Source organism: Hypanus sabinus, chromosome 2 (genome assembly GCF_030144855.1).
Source record: "Hypanus sabinus isolate sHypSab1 chromosome 2, sHypSab1.hap1, whole genome shotgun sequence".
Classification (NCBI taxonomy): Eukaryota; Metazoa; Chordata; class Chondrichthyes; order Myliobatiformes; family Dasyatidae; genus Hypanus; species Hypanus sabinus.
This window is the reverse complement of record NC_082707.1, coordinates 34,226,104-34,251,098: the sequence shown is the minus strand read 5'-3', so window position 1 is coordinate 34,251,098 and position 24,995 is coordinate 34,226,104. Positions and strand designations below refer to the sequence as shown.

General features: G+C 40.7%; 1 protein-coding gene across 1 annotated transcript in view; it reads left to right on the top strand.

Annotated features, from left to right (window-relative positions):
• LOC132404528 (multiple epidermal growth factor-like domains protein 6) overlaps window positions 1-24,995 on the top strand; it is a 413,466-nt gene that overhangs the window by 29,425 nt on the left and 359,046 nt on the right. The window lies entirely within an intron of this gene.

Here is a 24,995-nt window from a genome sequence, read left to right as displayed (position 1 = left end):
GGAAGGCAGCCTGCATGTCATCTTCAGATACTGACACCAAAGGATCATCAGGAGACATGGGGGTGCATGATGGTTCCTCCCTGTTCTGGTGATCAAAGCGAGCTTAGAAGGCATTGAGCTCATCTGGAGGTGAAACTCTATGTGCAAGATTTAACTTCATAAGGGGTTATGGCATTCAAACCCTGCCACAGTTGTCGAGGGTCCCTTGTTGATTCCAGTCGAGTCTGGAATCTCCACTTCGTCCATGAGTTGGCTTTCTGGAAATCATACCTGCGCCTCCAGAGTTGAATGCCTCTGATCTGGCTCTCAGCAGGTTCTGGATTTCATTGTTCATCCAGGGCTCCTGATTAGGGAAAACATGTAAGGAACACTCATCCACAACTCTTTTAATAAAGTCTATGAGTTCTTGAACACGACTCAATGCAATCCCGTAACCATTCCTCAGCCTCTTGTGACCACCAATTGGTTGTTTAGATCTCTAGAGACCGGCTCTTTAGGTTCTGCCTGTATGCAGTTAGTAGGATTACAGACAAATGATCCGACTTGCCAAAATGCAGACTCGGGAAGGAACGATAGGCGTCGTGTAGCAGTGGTCTACTGGTGATAACTGGGCAGGGTTTTCTTCAAATAGGCCTGGTTAAAGTAACTGACTATAATTTGAAATGCATCAGGATGGGCTGTTTTTTTGTTTATAGCCAACAAACATCATGTAGTTTTGAGAGTGCTTGCTTATAATTGTCCGCTGGTGGTATGTAAACTGCAGTCAGGATCATTGATAAGAACTCCTGAGTCAAAAAGAATGGTCTATATTTAATCGTTTATTGTTCCCAGTCAGGGGAAGAAGAACTTGACTTAACCCCAACGTTGGTGAGCCAACAAGAATTGACTAAAAAGTTCATGCCATCACCTTTTTCTTAACCAGAGGGTTTGTGGTTTGATCCATTCTGAAAATCGTAAAAACTTCTGGTCATATCACTGCATCTGTTTATCTGCGTTTAACCAAGTTTCAGTGCAACAAACAGTTGTACCTGTGTCTGATACAGCAGCCTTGCCCTGAGATCATAAATATGATCATTAGATTGTAGACATTACTGTATTATGCTTTAAAGCTCCAAAAAATAATCAAAGAAATGCTCGGGAGCCTGCAGATAAACAAAGTCTCAGCCCAAAATGTCAACTGTTTTTCTCTTTTCCATGGGCGTTGTTTGGCCTGTTGAGTTCTTCTAGCACTTTGTGTATATTCCAGCATCTGCAGATTTTCTCTTTTTTGGCGCTCTAATTTTACTTTTGGTTTACTGTAGAGCGGAGTGCACATATGATGTGGTGCCATGATGACATGTGCCATTCACGTACTTTTACATGTAACCCATAATGAATTGTGTAAACATAAAATAATCTTTATTCAAACTATATATTTACAATATTACCCTAATATTACTGAAATATTAAATACACAATGTCAGTTGTGTTGATTTGTTTCACTTTGTAGGCGGTTATAGCATTCAAACCCTGCCACAGTTGATTCAAGTTTGGTCTGGAATTGCTACTTCGCATGTGAGATAGCTTTCTGGATGTCACACTTGGACTTTTTAGACCATAACACCACAAGATATAGGAGCAGGATTAGGCCATTGTTGTCTTAAGAAAATATTTGCACCCTTTAAATTGAACAATGTTTTTTTTTGAAAGGCCCAATCGAATCCGCTCCACCAGTTCATCATGACTGATCCAATTTTCCTCTCAGCCCCAATCTCCTGCCTTCATGCCCGGAACAATCAAGAATCTTATTGACCTCTGTCTTAAATGTACATAATGACTTGTCCTCCACAGCTGCCTGTGGCAAAGAATTTCACAGATTCACCACTCTAGCTAAAGAAATTCCTCCTCATTTCAGTTCTAAAAGGACACCCCTCTATTCTGAGGCTGTGTCCTCTGGTCTTAGACTCTCCCACCATAGGAAACCTCCTCTTAACTTTCACTCTATCAAGGCCTTTCACCATTCAATAGGTTTCAGTGATGTCACCCCTCATTCTTTTGAATTCTAGTGAATAAGGCCCCAGAGCCATCAAACGCTCTTCATATGAAAAGCCATTCAATTCTGGAAACATTTTTGTAACCTTTCTTTGAACTCTCACCATTTTTAGCACATCCTTTGTAAGATAAGGAGTCCAGACCTGCTCACAGTACTCCAAATAAGTCCTCATCAGTGCTTTATAAAGTTTCAGCATTACATCTTTGCTTTTATATTCTAGTCCTCTTGAGATGAATGCTAAGATTGCATTTACCCTTCTTCACCACAGACTCAAATTAACCTTTATGGAATCCCGCACAAGGACTCCCAAATCTCTTTGCACCTCAGTTTTTTGTATTCTTCATTTAGAAAATAGTTATCCCTTTCATTCTACTGAAGTGCATGACCATACACTTCCGAGTATTTCAGCTGTCATTTCTTTTTCCATTCTCCTAATCTGTATAAGTCCTTCTGTAGCCTCTCCACCTCCTCAAAATTACTTGTCCTTCCACCTACCTTGTATCTAGCCTGGTCACCAGAACTGAACGCCACTGATCTGGCCCAGAGCACATTGTGGATCTCAAGCTTCATCCAGGCTTCTGGTTGGGAAGCCTCTCAGTGATACATCTAGATTTAGTGGGTGGTTACAATTGTTATCTTTTCTGCCATTAAGTTATAACAATAGAAGATTGTTAAGTTTGGTGCACCAAAGGCATGGTGTCAGTCCCTCTGAGTTCTGATAACTTTGCAAAAAATGATAATAATCATAAAAGGGAAACAGTTGAAGAAGTTTGGTATGAGTCCCCAAATCCTAAGGATTTTGTACAGGGGCAAGATTGAAAGAATCCTGATTAACTGCATCACTGCCTGGTATGGGAACTGTGCTTCCCTCAATCGCAGGACTCCGAAGAGAGTGGTGCGGACAGCTAGCGCATCTGTAGATGTGAGCTTTCCATGATTCAGGACATTTACAAGGGCAGGTGTGTAAAAAGGGCCTGCAGGATCATTGGGGACCCGTGTCATCCCAACCACAAACTGTTTTAGCTGCTGCCAAACGGGATGCCAGGACCCACAGGCTCTGGGACAGCTTCTTCCACCAGGCCATCAGGCTGATTAACTCACACTGATAAAATTGTATTTCTATCTTATATTGACTATCCTGTTGTACATGCTGTTCATTACAAATTACTATAAATTGCACATTTAGATGGAGACATGATGTAAAGATTTTTACTCCTCATGTATGAGAAGGATGTAAGTAATGAAGTCAATTCAATTCGGTTCAATCCTTGCATTATATTATGCTAGTTAATTAATTCTTCATGAGAGAGGCAAGTTAGACATCTGCACTTGTCAGAAAATCAATGCTGGTCACAAAGTTATGGTTAGTTTTTATGATGGCACTTTTAATGTCACTGGCCTGGTGTTACTCTCAGATCTCACAACGTAGTCTTAAGAAAATGTTCGCACCCATTAAATTAAATAATACTCCTTTTTTGAAAGGGCACTGAAAAGCTGCATTTTCATGTTCTGGGTATCAGTCAATGTGTCAGAAAGAGTTTGATGATGAGGCGTTTATGAGGGTTTGTCAGAATTACTGACTGTAACATGCAGGCCTCTTGCAAAATTCACAGCAAGGGCCACAGTGTGAGATTCCTGCTAAAACACCCTGTAAAGGATCAGGGTTAGCACTTTCCCCAAAGAGGAGTTAAAGCATAAAGCTTGCTACCCCGTGGAATAGTTGAGCAGAATGAGGGAGGTAGTTAAGTGTATGAAGGAGAAAGGAATATGCTAATTGGCTAGGAGAGAGTGGGAGAGGGTGCATGTGGAGCATAAGTGTTGGTTAAAACCATCTGAATTCAGTGCCCTGACTCTGTGTTCATTTCATGTAATTCCATGTTATAGTTGGTTAACATACAGTCAAAGTGCATGTATCTGTGCAAGGTTTTGGGCCATTAATATTGATTAATACAGCATATGACATGATGTGTACAGATTTTTAAAAACAGCTGCAAAAATATTTATAGTCATGGCTGTACATCTGCTAAATTTCTGTAACAAAGAAATTGTATTGAAGTATGAAAGGACATAGATCTGTACTCTTGGTTTCCTCAGCAATAGGGAGGCCACCTGGTGCAGAGAGGATGTGAGATGTAGTGAGTAATTATCAAATACTTTCCAAACATAAAAAGGAATGTAAATTATGGAGAGAAGTAGTCCCATGACTGCTGTGGTAGACACAGAATCATTGGATTAATAAATAATATATTCTTTGCAAAATGTCTCTCAGTACCTCCATTAGCACTTATTAGATTGTTTAAAAAAAGTTCCTATTGCAGGAAATTATATGCCTGACGTTATTATCTTATTAATTGAGGACTTCCTGGCTGAAGTATTGCAGAACGATGCCTTTTGAGGGAAAAATCATGACAAAGTGAACTTTTCCTTGCAAGAATAAAGTGGAAAACAAACACTTTAACATCTCTTTTCCATCATATTTGTTTATGCTGTTTGAGGAATTCTTCAAGCCTCAAGAGCATATTGCTACCTAGCAGAACTGAAATTCTTCAATATCTCCTGTGGCCATGCTAAAATACTTGTTATTGAGTGAGCACAAGAGATTCTGCAACTGCTGGAAATCCAAAGTAAAATGCCCTGGGAACTCAACAGGTTAGGCGACATCAATGGAGAGAAATAAAGAGCTGACATTTCAGGCTGAGACCCTTCATCAGGATCTCTCATCATCATGTTGTTATTGAGTGACCTGATCAAAAGAGGGCTATAATGAAAGATGTTCTCATTAAATATTTGTTTCTCAAAGGATGAAACCTAAAGTTTAGATGGATAACAAAGCTATAGTTAGTTATTAACTTGTTATCCAGTTAATCTGTGGTTGCATAACTGCAATAATTTTCAAAGTATCAGGCAATATCTTAGACACAAAATGGTCTCAATACAACTTTATTTATTTATTTACAGTTACAATGCAGAACAGGCTCTTCCGACCCAATACACTACCAGAAACCCACCTATTTAAAACTAGCCTAATCAAAGGACAATTTACGGTGACCAATTAACCTACTAACCAGTATGTCTGTGGACTGTGGGAGGAAATCGCAGCACTTTGAGAAAACCCTTTAAAAATGGTGCCAGAAATGAACTCCAAACTATGGAACATCCCGAGCTGTTGTAGTGTCATGCTAATCGGTATGCTGACATGACGCCCAATAGCACAGGCATTTTAAAATTATTTAGTGCTTTGTTGAAAATGGCTATCATGAATTATGTAGAACATAGAAAAATCATTCACCATATCAATAAAATGCCACAATGTTTACTTACGCCCGCATACCACCTTGAAGTTACTGGCCACAGCTTTGCACTTGCAATTCGGTCAAGGCTAAATTTAGGCAGTTAGAATGGGAGATGTACTTCAGCCTGTGTGGATAAGAATATTTATGGTATTAAAAAGAGAATGTGCCAAAAACCATCCAAGGCAGACATCCCCCAGCTAGTTGCTAGAAAGTCAAATAGCAAGGCCGCTGGGGAAATAACATTTATTTGGAAAGCTTGTAATACTTTGACGAGAAAGTGAATAGTGTGTTGAGGGTGGTGCTTCTATTTGCATCTCTTGCAGCGTTTTTATTAAAATATATGTTCCATAAAATTAATTTGACATCAGTAGAATGCATAGGCCAACTGGGCTCTCCAGTCTGCCTGGCCAATCAATAAATTTGCAGTTGATCTAGTCTACTTCTAAGCAACACTTTCCCACTTCCTTTCTGTTTTCTTTGGTGCCCCAGTAATTGATTGTCAATGTTCTCCTTGAATATATTTAATAACTCTGTGTCTTTGAGAAGCAATATTCCTCTTTAAATGCCTAACTCATTATTTTTAAGTCATACTTCCTTGGTCTAGATTGTCCCACGAAGGAGTATATCCTCTCAGCATCCACCTCAAAATCTTCGATCTTTCAATAAGATTGTGAGTCATTTTTTTCAGGACTTCAATGAGAGCATCATCACTAAGTATTTTTTTAATCAGTTCAGTGACAAAAGGAAATTAATTTCCATTTATTTTTTTTCTTATGGCAGCTGCTTTGACAAAATTATTGCCTTGTTAATGAATGATTTTCAAGAAGGAAAAACTCAAAGTAATAGGCATCTGAAACATCACACACTCTTTCAGAAAAAAAGCTATTAATGTGATAAAAGTTCGTGACTATTTTGAGAAGTTAATTTATGTGCAACTGAAGTTGCATTTTTCTGTATCTCTTGCTGGTAGCGGAAAGGTTCTGTTGTACTTTAACAGAATCATGATGCATGTGTAGAGTCAACTGGGCTCCAGTTATACTTGAAGGTCACATACAGGCACAACATAACCTTCAGGGCGAGCTGCTAGCGGAAGTGGTGGATTTAGGTTTGATTACAACATTTAAGAAAAGGATAAGTATATGGATGGCAGGGGTATGGAGGGCTGTGGTACAGGTACTGGTCAATGGAACTATGTAGAACAATAGTTTGGCATGGATTAGATGGGCTGAAGGGTCTGTTTTTATGCTGTAATGCTCTATAACTGTATGACTATATATCAAATGTTGGAGGATTGGATTATATTGAGCCACCTTCTTAAGCTGGCAGAGATCCCATAGGCAAATTGGCATCTTCCTGTGTTGTAGATTGCCAATTATTCTATTCTGATAGTGAGGGAATTTGATGGTAGTTCTGTTATTGAATCCTGAGATGAATATTTAGAATTGTACATCTTTCTTTAATAAATTTTTTATTGAATTTTCAAATAGGTTACAGAAGGAAAAAAATTATTTGAAAAAATTATCAACCTTTCCCCCCTCCCCTTAACCCCTCCCCCTAGCATATCCCTGCAGAAAGAGAAAAAAAACATAAATCTTGAAACTTATACAGAATTGTACATCTTGAAACCAAACATTGCACACGCCTATTAGTGTGTAAATTACCAAATGCAAACCTCGGTAGTGGCAGGATCTTGCTGATGTAGACATAACTACTTTATCAATTAAGCAGTTGTATATTGTGATTGAACACTGCACTCATTATGCATAGTGATGAAAAGGAGGACTGATGAAATAGTTGAAGGTGGTTCAGACTCCGACATTGTGAAGTTCTAATAACTGGCCTTCTGATAAACTTTCTGTGAGCTTGATATGATCGAAACTTGTGTAGAGCATCTCTACGTTTGCCCCTGGTGCTAACTGGTTCTCATGGATTTTAATTGTAGTAGTACTGCCCTCTGTCAATTAAAGCCTGAATACTCACAGATGGAATTGTGCTCCATAGCGATATATGCAACCAAAGAGTCCTGGGAGGGTGGGGGGAAGCAAACTGAGCGTAAATGTGGAGATCATGTGTGATAAAATGATCAAAAGCCCCCTCCATAATCTTGATGGTAGTCTAAATTGGTCACTTTGGCATTCACCTAGTTTTTGAAAACCAGGTAGACCAAAACTATTTTTCATGTTATTGGTTAGATGCTACTTGTAACTGCAGTGAGGCAGATTCAAAGTTCAAAGTAAATTTATTCACAAAGTATGTACTGCCTTTGTTAGCATATACTATCTGAAGATTCATTTCCTGCAGGAATTTAGTAGTAAAAAGAAATGCAATAGAATTTTACAAAAAGCATGTACATGAATGAAGACTGATAAACAACTAATGTGCAAAGTGTAATACTGAGAACATGAATTGTTAAGAGGTCCTTGAAAACAAGTCTGTAGGTTGTGTAATTATTTCAGCATAGTGGGTGAATGAAGTTATCCACACTCTGGAGCTGCGTGTAAGGAGGTTGTACAGTACATTCTCCCCATGACCACGTAGGTGTCTTCCAGGTGCTCCAGTACCCCCCACCCCACCCCACCCCACCCCACCCCACCCCACATTCCAAAGACAAACAGATCTAATGAGTTGTGGACAAGCTCAGTAGGTGCTGGAAGTGTGGCAGAATTTGCAGGCTGTTAGCACAATCCTCACTGATTTGATTTGACACAAATGATTAATTTCATTGTATGTTTCGATGTATATAAATAAAGCTAATCTTAAAATCTTCCCTTCCCTTCTTAAAATCTTCCCTTCTTAAAATCTTCCCTTCTTAAAATCTTCCCTTCCCTTCTTAAAATCTTCCCTTTCCTTTTAATTAAATTCCCTGCTGCTAGTGCGGGGCTTAAAACCTCTCTCCAGGTTATGAGGCTTGCCTGGATAAGTACATTTAGAAGCCACTTTATTAGGTACACTTGGACACTGGCTTGTTAATGCAAATATCTATTCAGCCAATCACGTGACAGCAGCTCAATGTATAAAAGCATGCAGACGTGGTGCGGGTTCAGACCAATCATTATAACTTGGAAGAAATGTGATCTCATTGACTTTGACTGTCGAATGATTGTTGGTGCTAGGTGTGGTAGTTTGAGTGTCTCAGAAATTGTTGACTTCCTGGGATTTTCAGGACAACTCTCTAGAGTTTGTAGAGAATAATGCAAAAAAATCCAGGGAGTGACATCTCCGTGGGTGAAATGCTTTGTTAATGAGAGAGGTCTGAGGAAAATGGCCAGAGTAGTTCAAGCTAACAGGAGAGTAATCATAACTCAAATAACCACAAGTTACAACAGTAGTGTGCAGAAGAGCATCTTTGAATGCACAACACATTGAACTTTGAAGTGGATGGGTTACAGTAGCAAGAGACCACAAACGTATACACAATGGTGAATTTAATAAGTGCAGGAGGTCACTAATATAGAGGTTACTGAGTGTAATCAATGACCAAGACCATAAAACGTAGATGCAGAATTAGGCCATTTGGCCCTTCAATTTTGCTTTTCCATTTCAACATAGCTGATCCATTTTCCCTCTCATCCCCAATACCCTGCCTTCTGCACATATCCCTTCCTGTCCTGATCAATCAAGGATCTATCAACCTTTGCCTCAGCTGTAAATTAAGACTGGGCCTCCACAGCTGCTGTGGCAAAGAATTCCACAGATTCGTCTTTCTCTGGCTAAAGAAATTCGTCCTCATCTCCATTCTAAAAGGATGCCCCTCTATTCTGAGGCTGTGTCCTTTGGTCTTAGACTCTCCCACCACAGGGAACATCCTCTCCACATCCACTCTATCGAGGCTTTTCACCGTTCGATAGGTTTCAATGAGGTTATCCCTCATTCTTCTGAATTCCAGTGAATATCGGCCCAGAGCCACCAAACGCTCTTTATATGACAAGCTGTACAAACCTGAAATCATTTTTGTTAAGCAAACACAAGAAGATCTGCAGATGCTGGAAATTCAAGCAACAAACACAAAATGCTGGTGGAACGCATCAAGCCAGGCAGCGTCTATAGAAAGAAGCACTGTCGACGTTTCGGGCCAAGACCCTTCGTTTGGACTGAGCCCAAAACGTCAACAGTGCTTTTTCCTATAGATGCTGCCTGGCCTGCTGTGTTCCACCAGTATTTTGTGTGTGTTGCTTCACCATTTTTGTTAACCTCCTTTGAATCCTTTCCAGTTTCAGCACCATCCTTTCTAAGATAAGGAGCCCAAAACTGCTCACAATACTTCAAGTGAGGCCACATCATGGCTTTATAAAGTCTCAACATTACATCCTTGCTTTTATATGCTAGTTCTCTTGAAATGTGACAACCTGCAAATTAACCTTTGGGGAATCCTGCACAAGGACTCCCAAGACCCTTTAACCCTCAGTTTTTTGTATTTTCTCTCCATTTAGAAAATAGTCAAACCTTTCATTTCTTCTTTCAAGGTGCATGACGGTACACTTCCTGGCACTGTTTTCCATCTGCCACTTCTTTGCTCATTCTCCTAATCTGTCTTAGTCTTTCTGTAGCCTCTCTACTTCCTCAAAACTACGCGTCCCTCCACCTATCTTCATGTCATCTGCATACTTTGCAACAAAGCCATCAATCCATCATCCAAGTCATTAACGTGTAATGTAAAAAGAATTGGTCCTAACACAGACCCCTGTGGAACATCATTAGTCACCATCAGCCAGTCAGAAAAGGCACCCTTCATTCCCACCCTTGGCCTTCTACCAGTCAGCCACTGTTTTATCCATGCTAGAATCTTTCCTGTAATACCATGGGTTCATAGCTTGTTAAGCAGCCTCATGTGTGGCACCTTGTCAAAGACCTTCTGAAAATCCAAGTACACAATATCAACTGATTCTCCTTTGCCTATCCTGCTTGTTATTTCTTCAAAGCGTTCCAACAGATTTGTCAGGCAAGATTTTCACTTGAGAAATTATGCTGACCATGGCCTATTTTACCATGTACCTCCAAATATTCCAAAACCACACCCTTAATAATCCAACTTCTTCCCAGCCGCTGAGGTCAGACTAACTGGCCTATCATTTCCTTTCTTCTGCCTCTTTTCCTTCTTGAAGAGTGGAGTGACATTTGCAACTTTCCAGTCTTCAGGAACCATTCTAGAATCTAAAGATTCTTGAAAGATCATTACTAATGCCTCCACAATCTCTTCAGTACACCATTTGGTCCAGGTGACGTTACCTTCAGACCTTTCAGCTTCCCAAGAAGCTTCTCCCTAGTAATGGTAACTTAACACACTTCATGACCCCTGACTCCTGGAACTTCCATCATACTGTCTTCCACACTGATACAAAATATTTATTCATTTCATACGACATTTCCTTGTCTCCCAATACTACCTCTCCCACATCATTTTCCAGCGGTTTAATATTCATTTTCACCTCCTTTTTACACTTTATGTATCTGAAAAAACTTTTGGTATCCTCTTTAATATTATTCACTAGCTTATTTTCGTATTCAATTTTTACCTTTTTTAGTTGCCTCTGTTGGTATTTGAAAACTTCCCAATCCTCCAACTTCTCATTAATTTTTGTTCTAAGCTCAAAGCCAGGTCCTTGGATTCAGCAAGGATCCGAAGGTTTGAAAAGTCTGAGAATATTATAAATTACATCCAGTCCCCTAAGTGGTTCCATCTGTTCATGTAAATGTCAGCCATTGTCACTGATATGCCTTCTTTTTGGCTAAATTACATATTCCTGCTTTGTGAAACCACAAAATAATCCAACACAGTTGTATCAAATCTTAACCAGGATCTGACTTCCTACAGCCTTCTTTACTGTGGCCTTCACCATTGCTAATCAGAAGCAGATTTAACTATATGCATACTGCTAGCTTATTAAAGGACTTAGCAGGGTAAAAATAGGAAGATAATTTCAGTTGGGAGACTGGAACTCGGAGGCATAGATACAATATATACAATAGGGTGAGACTTACTTCCCCCCCCAAAAGGCTTAGAATATTGAATGTTATTGTGAGGAACTGTTGGTATTGGTTTATAATTGTCAAATGTACCAAAGTACAGTGAAAAGCTTGTCTTGCTAGCTATTCGTACAAATCCAGTTATTACCAGTGCAATAAGCTAGAAACAAGAAAAACAATAAGAAGGCAGAATAAAATGTAAAAGCCTCAGAAAAAATGGAATGCTGGTAAACAGTAAGTTGAAAGGTCATAACAATGTAGATTAAGAGGGCAAGGGTCCATTTTCTTCTACAAGCGGTCCATTGAGAAGTCACATAGAAGCTGTCCTTGAACTTGGAGGTATGTGCTTTCAGACTTTTGTGTTTTCTGCCTGGTGGGAGAGGGGAAAAGAGTGAATGTCCAGGGTGGTTGGGCTCTTCAATTATGCTGGCTACTTTATTGAGGTAGTGAGTCCATAGAGGGGAGACAGGTTCTTATGACATGCTGAGCTGTGCCCACACAGTTTCTTGCAGTCGCATGCAGAACAGTTGCCATGCCAAGCTGTATTGCATCCAGACAAAATGCTCCCTTTGGTGACTCATGTCTCATTGATGGCTCAATGGGACATGCCGAATTTCATTAGCCTCCTGAGGAAGTAGAGACGTTAGTGTGCTTTCTTGAGGGTGACTTTAATGTGTGTGACCTTCTCATTGTGGCTTGTAACAAATTGGCTTCATTAGCCATCTTTGTTTGACAGCCATGTGACTCAGCAATGCAAGGGTTAACGGTGAAACAGCCACGTCCAATAAACAACACACGTCTCGGGCCGGTATGATTCAGGTTCAACACAAACAGGAATGTTGGAATGTTCCATTAAGGGAATGAAAATTAAGGTGAATGCTGCATAAATACTGCCCATGCAAGAGATATTGTTCACCTAGCAAAAACAGAACTTAAACCTGCATAAGCTTAAAATGGAAGTATATTTACCAATGTTTCAACTTTATTTACAAAAAAAGGGCCCCTTACAGTTAAACCATTCTTAACGTGGGCATAAATGTTGGAGCTCATTGCTGGGTAGTCGGGTGCTTCTCTTTAATTACTCACAGCACTGAACCCACATTTTGCATGAAAGGCATCAGCCATGATTCAAACTTTCCTCAAAGTCTGTTGCGTACTAACTGGCTAACTCAAAATCATTGGCCCTTCCTCCGTGGTACCATTTGTCTGCTCAAGGAATTTCTTACAATGGTGTCTGTCCTTCGGGTGGGGCTCTGTGAGTGCCTTCTGTTATGCTCTTCTCTGCATCTCACTTCTCCCTCAACTCTGGCAAAAGAGACCCAAAAACCCACATTCTCCTAGAAATTGGGTGCCCTGCATCTTTCTCGAATATTCCATGGCATCCCTTTGGACATAATGTTATCAAGCCAAACCTGATTAGCTGATACAACATTCCTAAGCTAATGAAATGACTCATTATCTGAACAGAAATGAAACACTGGACTGTAACATTTGATTAACTGAATACACTGCGTTTTACAAAAATCTGCAGCAAATAAACTACCCAACAGCATAACTGTAGTAATACAATAAAACATGTTCTTAACCAGGCTATTACATGGGTTTGTACCAAGATACCTAGGAACCTGAAGCTATCAACCCTCTCATCCTCAGCACCATTGACATAGACAGGAGCATGAGCACTGCCTCCCTCTCTGAAATCAATGACCAGCTGTAGACATTGAGAGAGAGAGAGAGGCTGTTGCCATGGCATTCTGTCACTAAGCTCTCCACATCCTGTCTCCCATCTCCTCTCCATCTGTACTCCAGCTTATCCCTATTTGAGATAAGGCCCACTACAGTGGTATCACTTGCAAACTTGTAGATGGAGTAAGAGCAGAATCTGGCCACCCAACCACGAGAAGGTAGAAATGCTGGTAAGCTTCCTTGGCTGTGACATCAGAGCTAGGACAGGATACTGGTGACGTTCACACCTCAGAATTTGAAGCACTCAATCCTGTCAAACTGAACATCCTTCATGTAGACGGGGCATGTGCATCACCCTTTCTGAAGTGAATGACTTGCTCTTTTGTTGACAAAGTTGAAGATAAAACTAGCTTATTTCTGACGTACATCAAAACAAGAAAACATACAGTGAAATTTCCGTCAATGACTCGTTCTGTGGCAGCCTGCAAGTGTCACCATGCTTCCGGTACCAACATAGCTTGCCTACAACTTAATAACCCTAACCTGCCTTTGGAATGTGGGAGGAAACCAGAGCATCCAGAGGAAACCTACTTGATTTCAGGGAGAAAATACAAATGTATTACGGACAGCGGCGGGAATTGAACCCTGATCTTCGGATTGATCACTAGCGCTTTACAGTATTATGCTAACTGCTATGCTACTGTGCTGTTTGAGGGGAACTGCGGAAAACTACATGACAGAGAAATATGTGAGAGAAGTTGGGAAGACTTGTATGGAACATAAACATCAATGTGGACTTACAGGGCTGCATATCCTGGACCTGGATTGTGGCTGATAGATAAGTGAGAAATGGCCACGTGATAATCAACAGTGAGATTGAATGTCGTCAAGAAGCAGCATCCATCATCAGAGAACCTCACCATCCAGGTCATGCTGTCTTCTCGCTACTGCCATCAGAAAGGTACAAGAGCTTTGGGACTCATACCAGTGAGAACAGTTAATTCCCCTCAACCATCAGGCTCTTGAATAAAAAGGGATAACTACACTCACTTGCCCCATCACTGAAATGTTCCTACAACCAATGTTCTAACTTTAATGACTTTAATGACTTTTTAGTGACTTTAATCTAACTTTAATAATCTCATTATCTCATGTTCCCATTATTTATTGCTATTTATTTAAATTTGCATTTGCACAGTTTGTTGTCTTCTTCATGCTGGTTGACCTTTCACTGATCCTGTTGTAGTTACTGTTCTATAGATTTGCTTAGTATGCCCAAAGGAAAATGGATCTCAGGGTTGTATATTGTGACAGTACATACTTTGCTAATAATATTTACTTTGAATGTTGTAAATTTGAGCACATCATCTGGATTGACAATTCTGTGCGCTGCTGACCGAATACCTCTCAAATGAGAAAAGCAAAGAAATTCATTCTTGCTTAAAATACGAACAAATCATTCCCCGGGGAGACTTGCAGCAGTTTGATTCATCTCCACCAGAGACTAATTTTCTGTAGGCAGATGTAACAATAAATAATAATAACTTTATTCATTGTGCACTTTTCATATAGATAATGTGGTTTGAAGAGCTTTACAATAGGATAGAAGTACAATCATAGACAATAGACAATAGACAATAGGTGCAGAAGTAGACCATTCGGCCCCTCGAGTCTGCACCGCCATTCTGAGATCATGGCTGATCATTCACTATCAATACCCAGTCCCTGCCTTGTCCCCATATCCCTTGATTCCCCTATCCATCAGATATCTATCCAGCTCCTTCTTGAAAGCATCCAGAGAATTGGCCTCCACCGTCTTCTGAGGCAGTGCATTCCACACCTCCACAACTCTCTGGGAGAAGAAGCTCTTCCTCAACTCTGTTTTAAATAACTGACCTCTTATTCTCAATCCATGCCCTCTGGTACTGGACTCTCCCAACATCTGGAACATATTTCCTGCCTCAATCCTATCAAATCCTTTAATTATCTTAAACGTTTCAATCAGATCCCCTCTCAATCTCCTCAATTCCAGCGTGTACAAGCCCAATCTCTCCAATCTCTCTGCGTAAGACAGCCCTGCCATCCCAGGAATCAACCTAGTGAATCATGAAAATAAAATAAAATAAAATTAAAATAAACATGAAAATAAAAGACAAAAAGATGTTAGTTAAAAGCAAGATTAAATAAATGGGTTTTGAGTTGACATTTGAAAGTGTCAATTGAACCTACATTTCTTTTAGTTTCAGGTACTGAGTTCCACAGTTTAGGAATGTAGTTCAAAAAAGCTGACCTACCAATTAATTTTTGAGGGAGATTGTTTAAATTTAAGAAACCAGTGGAAGAAGGGCTGAGAGCTTGAGCAGGATCATAACATGAAAATGATTCAGTGATGTACTCAGTCCTTGACCAACCATCATCATTATCTGCCATGTTGTATGATGTAGGTGATCATGGTGACCACGATTGCTCTTGGCAAATTTTCCTACAGAAGTGGGTTGCCATTGCTTTTTTTTCTGGGCCGTGCCTTTACAAGACAGGTGATGACAGCCATTATCAATACTCTTCAGAAATTGTCTACCTGGCATTATTGGTTACATAACCAGGATTTGTGTTATGCACCAGCTGCTCCCGTGACTTTTGTGACCCTGACAGGGGAACTAAGAAAGTGCTGTACGTTGCCCAAGGGTGACTTCCAGGATAGCAGAGGGAAGGAGTGCTTTACATCTCCTTTGGTAGACATGTATCTCCACTCTGCTACACAGCTAGACCATTAAGAGTTTTAAAACTAATAAGAGAAATTTAAAATCAAATCTAAAAGATACAGGAAGCCAATGCAGAGCAGCGAGAACAGGAGTGATAGGCTTCCTCATCCTGGTTTTGGTTAAAAGTCTAGGAGTGGCGTTCTGAATGAGTTGAAGTTTGTCAATAGATTGCTTTGGAAGGCCAGTAGAAAGTGCATTGCAGTCATCCAGTTTATTCGATATAAAGGTATGAATTAGTTTTTCAGCATCATTACATGACAGAAATGAACATATCTTTGCAATATTAAGTGTAGAAATGCTGCTCTAGTCACTTTCTTTATGTGGGATTTAAAACTCTAATCTGAATCAAGGGTAATACTCAGGGTAGTTACCTCTGATTATAAAAGGGAAGCCAAGTTCCTAAGATATTCAGGTTTATCTCTTTTGGCTTTGTTGTCAACCAGAACTATTTCAGTTTTACCTTTATTTAGTTTTAGGAAATTATTGCTCATCCATCTGTTTATTGCAGACATACAAGAAGTAAGAGAGGGGGTATTATCATCATCCTCAGGCTTAACCAAGCCATACAATCCTGTCATCTGTATAACTGTGGAGATCAGGTTTATGCTTTCTAATGCTAAGTGGAGCATGTTTAAGGAGAGGAGTTGGGGAGCAAGACAGCTTCCCTGAGCAATGCCAAAAGGTACATTGTATCTCTTAGCTTCGATGCTGCATAGCCTCTTCTTTGACAAATGTCCATGAGTAGGGTGGGTGGAAGATCCTTCTATGTATTGCTGGCCTTTTCCTGGCACCTTCGTATATATACTATGTCCTTGGTGCCATCTGTAGTAGGTTGCGATAACTGATGTGTAATAGTCTAGTTCTCTTCAGCCTCCTCAGAATATAGAAGCATTGAGTTATATGCAAGCATAACTTGTAATACATCCTGTAATCAATGCAATTCTTAAATTGGTGGGTCGCAGCTAGAAATGCTGCTGTTATGGGGAGGTTTTGTGAAGATTGATGATACGAACAAGTGATCTGCCACCCTCCTTCTCGGAGGTTGGATATAAATTTGTGGTTGGGATGGCAGTGTTCAGGGCCTCTTTACTTTATTCCCTTGGGCCAAAATGTAGATGGCTGCATCAAATAATAATCAGTTTGGCCACTTGATGAACAGAACTGAGCTCACTGTAATTTGTTATTGACTCTGCAGTAGCCATGTAGATACATTGTGAGCCTGGTGCCAATCATAAAACTTGTTTTTCAAATGGTATCTTCAATAAGCATACAGTGCAAGGAAGTCAGCCTCCACCACCACAATGATTGGCATTAGCATGTGTGTGGGTATCATGTGTCTTGGCGCACATCTCTCATATTTTCATTCAAGGCCCGATTACAAATAACAAACAACTTTACACCGTAGTTTAGTTGCTGAGCAAATACACTCGGTGGCCACTTTATTTGGTACAACTCCTCAATAATGCAAATATCTAATCAGCCAATCATGTGGCACTAAGCAATGCATAAAAGCATGCAGACATGGTCAAGAGGTTTAGTTGTAGATCAGGCAGAATGGGAAGAAATGTGATCTAAGTGACTTTGGCTGTAGAATGATTGTTGGTGCCAGACAGGGTTGTTTGAGTATTTCAAAATCTGCTGATCTTCTAGGTCTTTGACATTCAGCAGTCTCTAGAGTTTACAGAGAATGGTACAAACAAAAAAAAGGAAACATTCAGGGTGTGGCAGTTATGTGGGTGAGTGAAGATGCCTCATTGATCAGAGAGGTCAGAGGAGAATGACGGGACTGGTTCAACATGACAGGGAGGTGACAGTAACTCAGATAACCACATGGTACAACAGTTGTTTGCAGAAGAGCTTCTCTGAATGCGTAACATGGCAAAGCTGGAAGTGGTTGGGCTACAGCAGCAGAAGATCATGAACATACTCTCAGTGGCCACTTTATTAAGTACAGGAGGTACCTAATAAGGTGTCCACAAAGTGTACAGTATATGCGGTATGACAATGTACACAGCCATCATCTTTTGAATAAGGGTATTTAAGTGAACATACTCTAAGTTGTCCATAAGACCTTAAGACCATAAAACCATAAGACTTAGGAGCAGAATTAGACCATTTGGCCCATTGAGTTTGTTCCACCATTCAATCATGGCTGATCTCTTTCTCCCCACCTCAGCTTCGCTCTCCGACCTTCTCCCTGCAACCCTGGATGCTGTGTCCAGTCAAGAACGTATCAATCTCTGCCTTAAATACATCCAACGATTTGCCTCCACAGCTCCTTGGGGTAACAAATTCCACAAATACAGCACAATTCTCTGTAAACTTTAGAGACTGTTGAATGTAAAAGACCTAGAAGATCGGCAGATTTTGAAATACCCAAACCACCCCGTCTGGCACCAACAATCATTCTACAGTCAAAGTCACTTAGATCACATTTCTTCCCATTCTGCTGTCTGGTCTGAAAGAAATTTCTCCGCATCTCTGTTTTAAATGAACGCCCTTCTATCCTGAGGCTGTGCCCTCTTGTCCTAGACTACCCCACCATGGGAAACATCCTTGCCACATCTACCATGTCTAGGCCTTTCAATATTCGATAGATTTCAATCAGATCCCTCCTCATCCTTCTAATTTCCAGTGAGTACAGGCACAAAGGCCTTGTATGATAAACCTTTCATTCCCAAAATCATCCTTTTGAACTTCCTCTGAACCCTCTCTAATGCCAGCGCATCTTTTTTTAGATGAGGAGCCAAAAAATGTTCACAGTACTCAAGATGAGGCCTCACCAATGTCTTATAAAGCCTCAGCATGATGTCCCCGCTCTTTTGTTCTAGTCCTCTTGAAATGAATGCTAACATTGCATTTGCCTTCCTCACCACAGACTCAATCTTTAGGATTTTCTTCATGAGGACTCCCAACTCCCTTTACATCTCAGAGTTTTGGATTTTTTCTCATTTAGAAAATACTCACATTTACTTCTACTACCAAAGTGCACGACCATGCATTTTCAATATTGCATTTCATTTGCCACTTTCTTGCCCATTCTCCAAATCTCCTTCTGCAGCCTACCTGTTTCCTCAATACCACATGCCCCTCCAACAATCTTCGTATTATTTGCAAACTTAGCAACAAGCCATCTATTCTATCAGCTAAGTCATTTATATATAGCATAAAAAGAAGTGGTCCCAACACCGACCTCTGTGGAATGCCATTAGTCACTGGCAGCCAACCAGAAAAGGATCCTTTTATTCCCACTCGCTGCCATCTACCAATCAACCAATCAACCAATGCTCTAACCATACCAGTAGCATGTAAAACCATGAGCTCTTAACTTGATAAACAGCCTCATGTGTGGCACCTTGTCAAAGGCCTTCTGAAAGACCAAATATACAACATTGACTGCATCTCCTTTATCTATCCTACTTATAATCTCCTCAAAGAATTCCAAAAGGTTCCTAGGCAAGGTTTTCCCTTAAGGAAACCATACTAACTTTGTCCTATCTTGTCCTTTGTCACCAAGTACTCCATAACCTCATCCTTAACAATTGATTTCAACATCTTCCGAACCACTGAGGTCATAATTGTCATAATGAGGTCATAATAAGGTCGAACTGGTCTAAATTTTGAACAACAGACGCTGGAAATCTAAGATTTCCAGACCCGAAAGGTAGACCCAAAAGGCAGCCAAGACCCGAAAGGTGGCCTGTACTTTTTTCCATAGATGGTGCCTGGCCTGCCAAGTGATTCCAACATTTTGTGTGGGTTGCTTGGTCTAGAGTTTCCTTTCTACTGCATTCCTCCCCTTTTTAAAGAGTGGAGTGACATTTGCAGTTTTCCAGTTCTCTGGCAGTATGCCAGGGTCCACTGACTTTTGAAAGATCATCACTAATGCCTCCACAATCTCTACCACTCAGAACCCTAGGGTGCAGTTCATCTGGTTCGTGTGCAATTCATCTGGTTTATGTACAGTTCATCTGGTCTGGGTTGTAGTTCATGTGCTCCCGGTATTATCCCGGGGCATTTTCTGAATGAAAGCTCCCCTGCATTTTGGTGAAGTTTATTACATGACCAGAACCACTTAATAAAAATACCAAGTCCATTAACTTCAAGTAGTTTTTCAAAACTAGTCTTGTTGAAATTAGCTTCTTTGTTTTCTAGAGTTACAATTTGAGTTATAACTATATTTCACAAGGAATTTTATTTTTCCTGAAGTCTTTAAGAAATTAGGGGAGGTAGGTAATGAAGACAAATTTTTCTTTAATTGACATCAGTGACCCAGGTAATTTATAGTTTCCTCAACTAACTTGCATTTTCCAACATATGGTGGATTTCATATCTCGTATGTCGAAGGGATTTGCTTCCAGTTCCTTAGGATAATTGATACTTTTCTTGATGTACTTTCTAATATACATGCATTTCTCATAAAGTACCGAGACATTATTTGCCATCAAGGTTGGCTGCCTTGAGGCTGTGATTGTAGTGATTTACAGGGCATTAAAATGGAATAGTGAACAAAGCTTGTGAGGCCCAACATCCCCACTAGATGGTGCAGCCGCATACAATGTTCTCATGAACTGGCAGTAATGCCAACCTCCAGAGAACCAAAATTATTATAATTCAAGCTAGTTATCAGTCTCAAGTCCTGTAGAATCTATCAGTAATTCCATAAAGTAGTCAATTAACTTTAAGGTGACAATGGTGTACAACTGGAAGTTAAGTCATTTACGTAACCTTGTCATGTATTATTTATTGAATTACAGTGCGGAATAGGCCCTTCTTGCCCTTCAAACTAATGCCACCCAGCAATCCCCCAGTTAAACTGAGCCTAGTCACATAATGGTATACAACAACCAATTAACCTATGAACTGGTACATCTTTGGAATGTGAAAAGGAAATGGAGCACCCGGAGGAAACCCATACAGTCATGGAGAGAACGTACAAACTCCTAACAGACTGCAGCAGGATTTGAACCCTGGTCGCCCGTACTGTAAAGCATTGTGCTAACCACTATGCTACCTGTCTACCCTCCTCAAGAAAAAGTTAAATTTCTTTGCAAAACACTGACATCCTCAAAGATGTAAGCTCCCTCTGAGTGCAAACAATCTTTTTAAAGATCATGTGAAAGAAAAAGTGCCAAGATAAGTTGAAAATAATAAATGTTTATAAATCAACTGCTTACTTTATCTAAAACACAAATCCATAAGCCAAAAGTACAAAGGAATTGGTAGAAAGGGAATCCGTAGTCTAACTTTAATGAATAAAATTTCTTATATATTACGTACAAACTGGAATCCAGCAAGTGCTAGCACATTGAAACATAGTGTGTTGAACATTAGTGTCCAGTCAAGTGCTCCACAAATAAAAATCAGAACATTCAGTTTGAAAGTGGACACAAGATAGTTTATATGTAGAGCAAGTATTGTAGAAATGTATAGAATGGAAGAAAGCTCCTTGTCAAGGAGCCCACATGTCAAGGCTGTTCCTTGACTCTAATCCCATTTAGCTGAAGTAAGAACATAGCCTTCTGTACTTTGCTGATTCTAAAACTTAACAAGATAATTGTCAAATGTTGTGATGTTATCTGTCTTCACTGCTTCTTCAGGCAGTGCAATCCATGCTCTGTCCATGGTCAGTAACTCACTTAAAATGCTGGAGGAACACAGCAGGTCAGGCAGTATCTATGTATAGGAAGTAGAAGATGAATCACTACATTGTCGAGGAAATTTTGGGCTGCGACCCTTTATTAGGATTTGTGAAGAAGAGTCCTTATGGAGTCCTCACCCGAAGTGTTGGCTCTTCATTCCTCTCCATGGATGCTGTCTCACTTGTTGAGTTCCTGCAGTATTATGTATGTGCTGCTCTGGATTTCCCTTATCTGCAGAATCTCTTGTGTTCTATCAATGCTATGTGTGGAAAATATTCCCATTCAGATCACAGATGGGTGGTGCTGTATCTGCTATTTTTGGTAGATGTTTCCATTCAAGGTCTTTGGTGTTTCCATACTAGGCCGTGATGCAACAAGTCAATATACTCATCTTTAGAAGTATGTCAAATTCTCAGGTGACATGCAGAATCTTTGCAAACTTGTAAGAAAGTAGAAACGTTGCCGTGCTTTCTTCATAATGGTACGTACATGTATGTGTTGGACCCAGGCCAGATCCTCTGAAATAATAACATTGAGGAATTTAAATTTGCTGCCCTTCTACCTCTGATACCCCAATGAGGACTGGCTCATGGACTTTCAGTTTCCTCCTCCTGAACTCAATAATAATCTCCTTGGTCTTGTTGACATTGAGTGAGAGGTTATTGTGGCACCACTCCACCAGATTTTGGTGTTGTCAGCAAACTGAAATATGGCATTGGAGTTGTGCTTAGCACACAGTCGTAAGTGTAAAGCAAGTAGAGCAGAGGACTAAGCACACAGCCTTGTGGTACACCTGTGCTGATGGAGATTGTGGAGGAGATGTTGTTGACTATCCGAACTGAGTGGGGTCTGCAAGTGAGTAAATCGAGGATCCAGTTGAACAAGGATGTGTTGACGCCTAGGTCTTGGAGCTTATTGATTAGTTTTGAGGGGATGATAGTATCGAATGCTGAGCTGTAGTCAATGAAGAGCATCCTGACGTACGCATCTTTGTTGTCCAGATGTTCCAGGGTTGAGTGAAGAGCCAATGGGATGGCACCTGCTGTGCCGGTAAGCAAATTGGTCAGGCCACAGTTGATAGGTTTCATCAGCAACCTCTCAGAGCATTTCATCACAGTGGATGTAAGTGTTACTAGATGATAGTCATTGAAGCTCTTTACCATGTTCTTCTTAGACACCAGTATAAATGAAGCTTGCTTGAAGTAGGTGGTTATCTCAGAATGCCAAAATGACAGGTTGAGGATATTGGTGAAAACTCCAGCACAAGTCTTAGTTCTTGGCCAGATAACCGGTCTGGGCTTTTCTTGGGTTCACCCTTCTGAAGGGTGCTCTTACATCGGCCTCAGAGCCTGAAATCACAGGGTCATCAGGGGCTGTGGGAGTTTGTGAAGGTTCCTTCCTGTTTTGATGATCAAAGTGAGCATAGAAGACATTGAGCACATCTGAGAGTGAAGCCTTGTTGTCCCTGTGTCTTTGGTTTCACGTTGTAGGCAGTGATAACATTCAAGCCCTGAGCATCCCTCAGTGATTCATGTTTTGTCCGGAATTGCCAGATTATAGGTGAGATGACTTTCTGGAGATCGTACTTGGACCTCTTGTATTTTACTTGGTTGCAAGACCTGAATTTCACTAGCAGATTGTGGATACCTTGGTTCATCGAGCGCTTCTGGTTTGGGAAACTCAATGACTTTGTGGGGACACACTCGTCTATGACTGATTTTATAAAGACCGTAACAACTGTGCTGTATTTGTTCAGATCCTCTGATAAATCCTTGAACATAGTCCATTCCACTGACTCGAAGGAACCCCATAGCTTCTCCTCGCCTCCCGCAACCACCCGTTGGTCTTCCTGGTCTCTGGAGCCTTGCTGTTTAGCTTCTGCCTGTATGCATAGGAGGACAATCAAGTGATCGGATTTCCTGAAATGTGGTCTTGGTGTGGAACAGTAGACATCCCTATCATAGTATAGCAGTGGTTGAGTATGTTGGGACCTGATGCTGCAGGTGATATGTCTGTTTGTTTGTTTATTTATTTACTTATTTCGAGTTTCTGAATGGAATAGTTCATTCTGGCCCTTAGAGCCATGCCACTGAGCAACCCCTGATTTCATACTAGCCTAATCACGGGGCAGTTACAATGATCAACTAACCTTTTAATGTTACGCCTTTGGACTGTGGGAAGAAACTGGAGCATCCAGAGGAAACCACACATTCCAAAAGTTCCAGGTAAAATTTATTATCCACGTACATGCATGTCACCACGTATCACTCTGAAATTCATTTCCTGTGGGCATACTTAGCAAGTCTATAGAACAGTAGCTGTCAACAAGACTAATGGACAACAAACTGTGCAAATGCAGATATAAATAAATAGCAATAAATAACAAGCATGAATTAACAAGATAAAGAGTCCTGAAAGTGAGACCATCGGTTGTGGGAACTTGGAAATGGAGTAAGTGTAGTTATTCCCTTTTGTTCAAGAGCCTGATGAGGGGTAGTAACTGTTCTTGAACCTGGTGTTGTGAGTCCTGAGGCACCTGTACCTTCTTCCTGATGGCAGCAGTGAGGAGAGTGGCCTGGGTTGTGAGGAACGTTGCTGCTTTTCTCCAGAAATGTTTCATGTAAGTATGTTCAGTGGTTGGAAGGGTTTTACCTGTGATGTACAGGGCCAAGTCCACTACTTTTTCAGGAAGATGTACAGGCTCCTCACAGACGATGGCAGGGTTGAACTCTGAACTCCAATGCCACAAGCTGTAATAGCATCGCGCTAACTGCTACACTACTGTGACACTCATGTTGGTGATAATCGGGCAGAGATTTCTTCAAACAGACCCGATTGAAGTCCCCAACAACGATTTGCAATGATTAGGCTGTTTCCTGTTTGCTGATGGCAGTTCTCAGTACCTTGAGCGCCTGCTTAACGTCAGCCTTTGGTGGTTTGTAAACTGCAGTCAAGATCACAAAAGAGAATTCTCTTGGTGAAGAGAATGGTTGGGACTTTATCATCAGACGTTCCATGTCTGGGAAACAAAAGTGTGACAACACTGTTGCGTCTGAGCACCATGGTGAGTTTATTATGAAACACAGAACCCCTCCTTTTGCCTTAATTGAATCAGCAGTTTGGTCCATCCAGTGTATCGACAAGCCCTTGGGTCTTTACAATGTATTCCGTGTGTCTGGAGTGAGCTATGTCTCCATGTAACACAGAACACAGCAATTCCTCATTTCCCTCCGATATAACAATCTTGTCCTGGGTCCTCAGGCTTGTTCTCCAGTTGCTAACAAGATGCTGAGTAGAGGAGTTTTACTCTGACTGGCAGTCCTCCACTCTTCCCTCTCTTTTGGCCATGGCAATGTACCTTTGTCTGCTTGTAGGTGCCATACCTGCATGCTTCAGAGCTAAGTACATCGAGTCCTTCAGAAGATCATTAAATTGCTAGTTTGTTGAGATTACAGGCCGTAGACTGCAGTGAGAGTAGTTCAGGAGAAGTATATTTTGAAGTTTTGTAAGCTGCCCACAACACGTTGCTGTGTTTCACCAATGCCATATTGCCACTTATGCAATTCTGTGTTTTATGAATTCTGAAGAAACGTCCATCATCGGGACCCCCTCCACC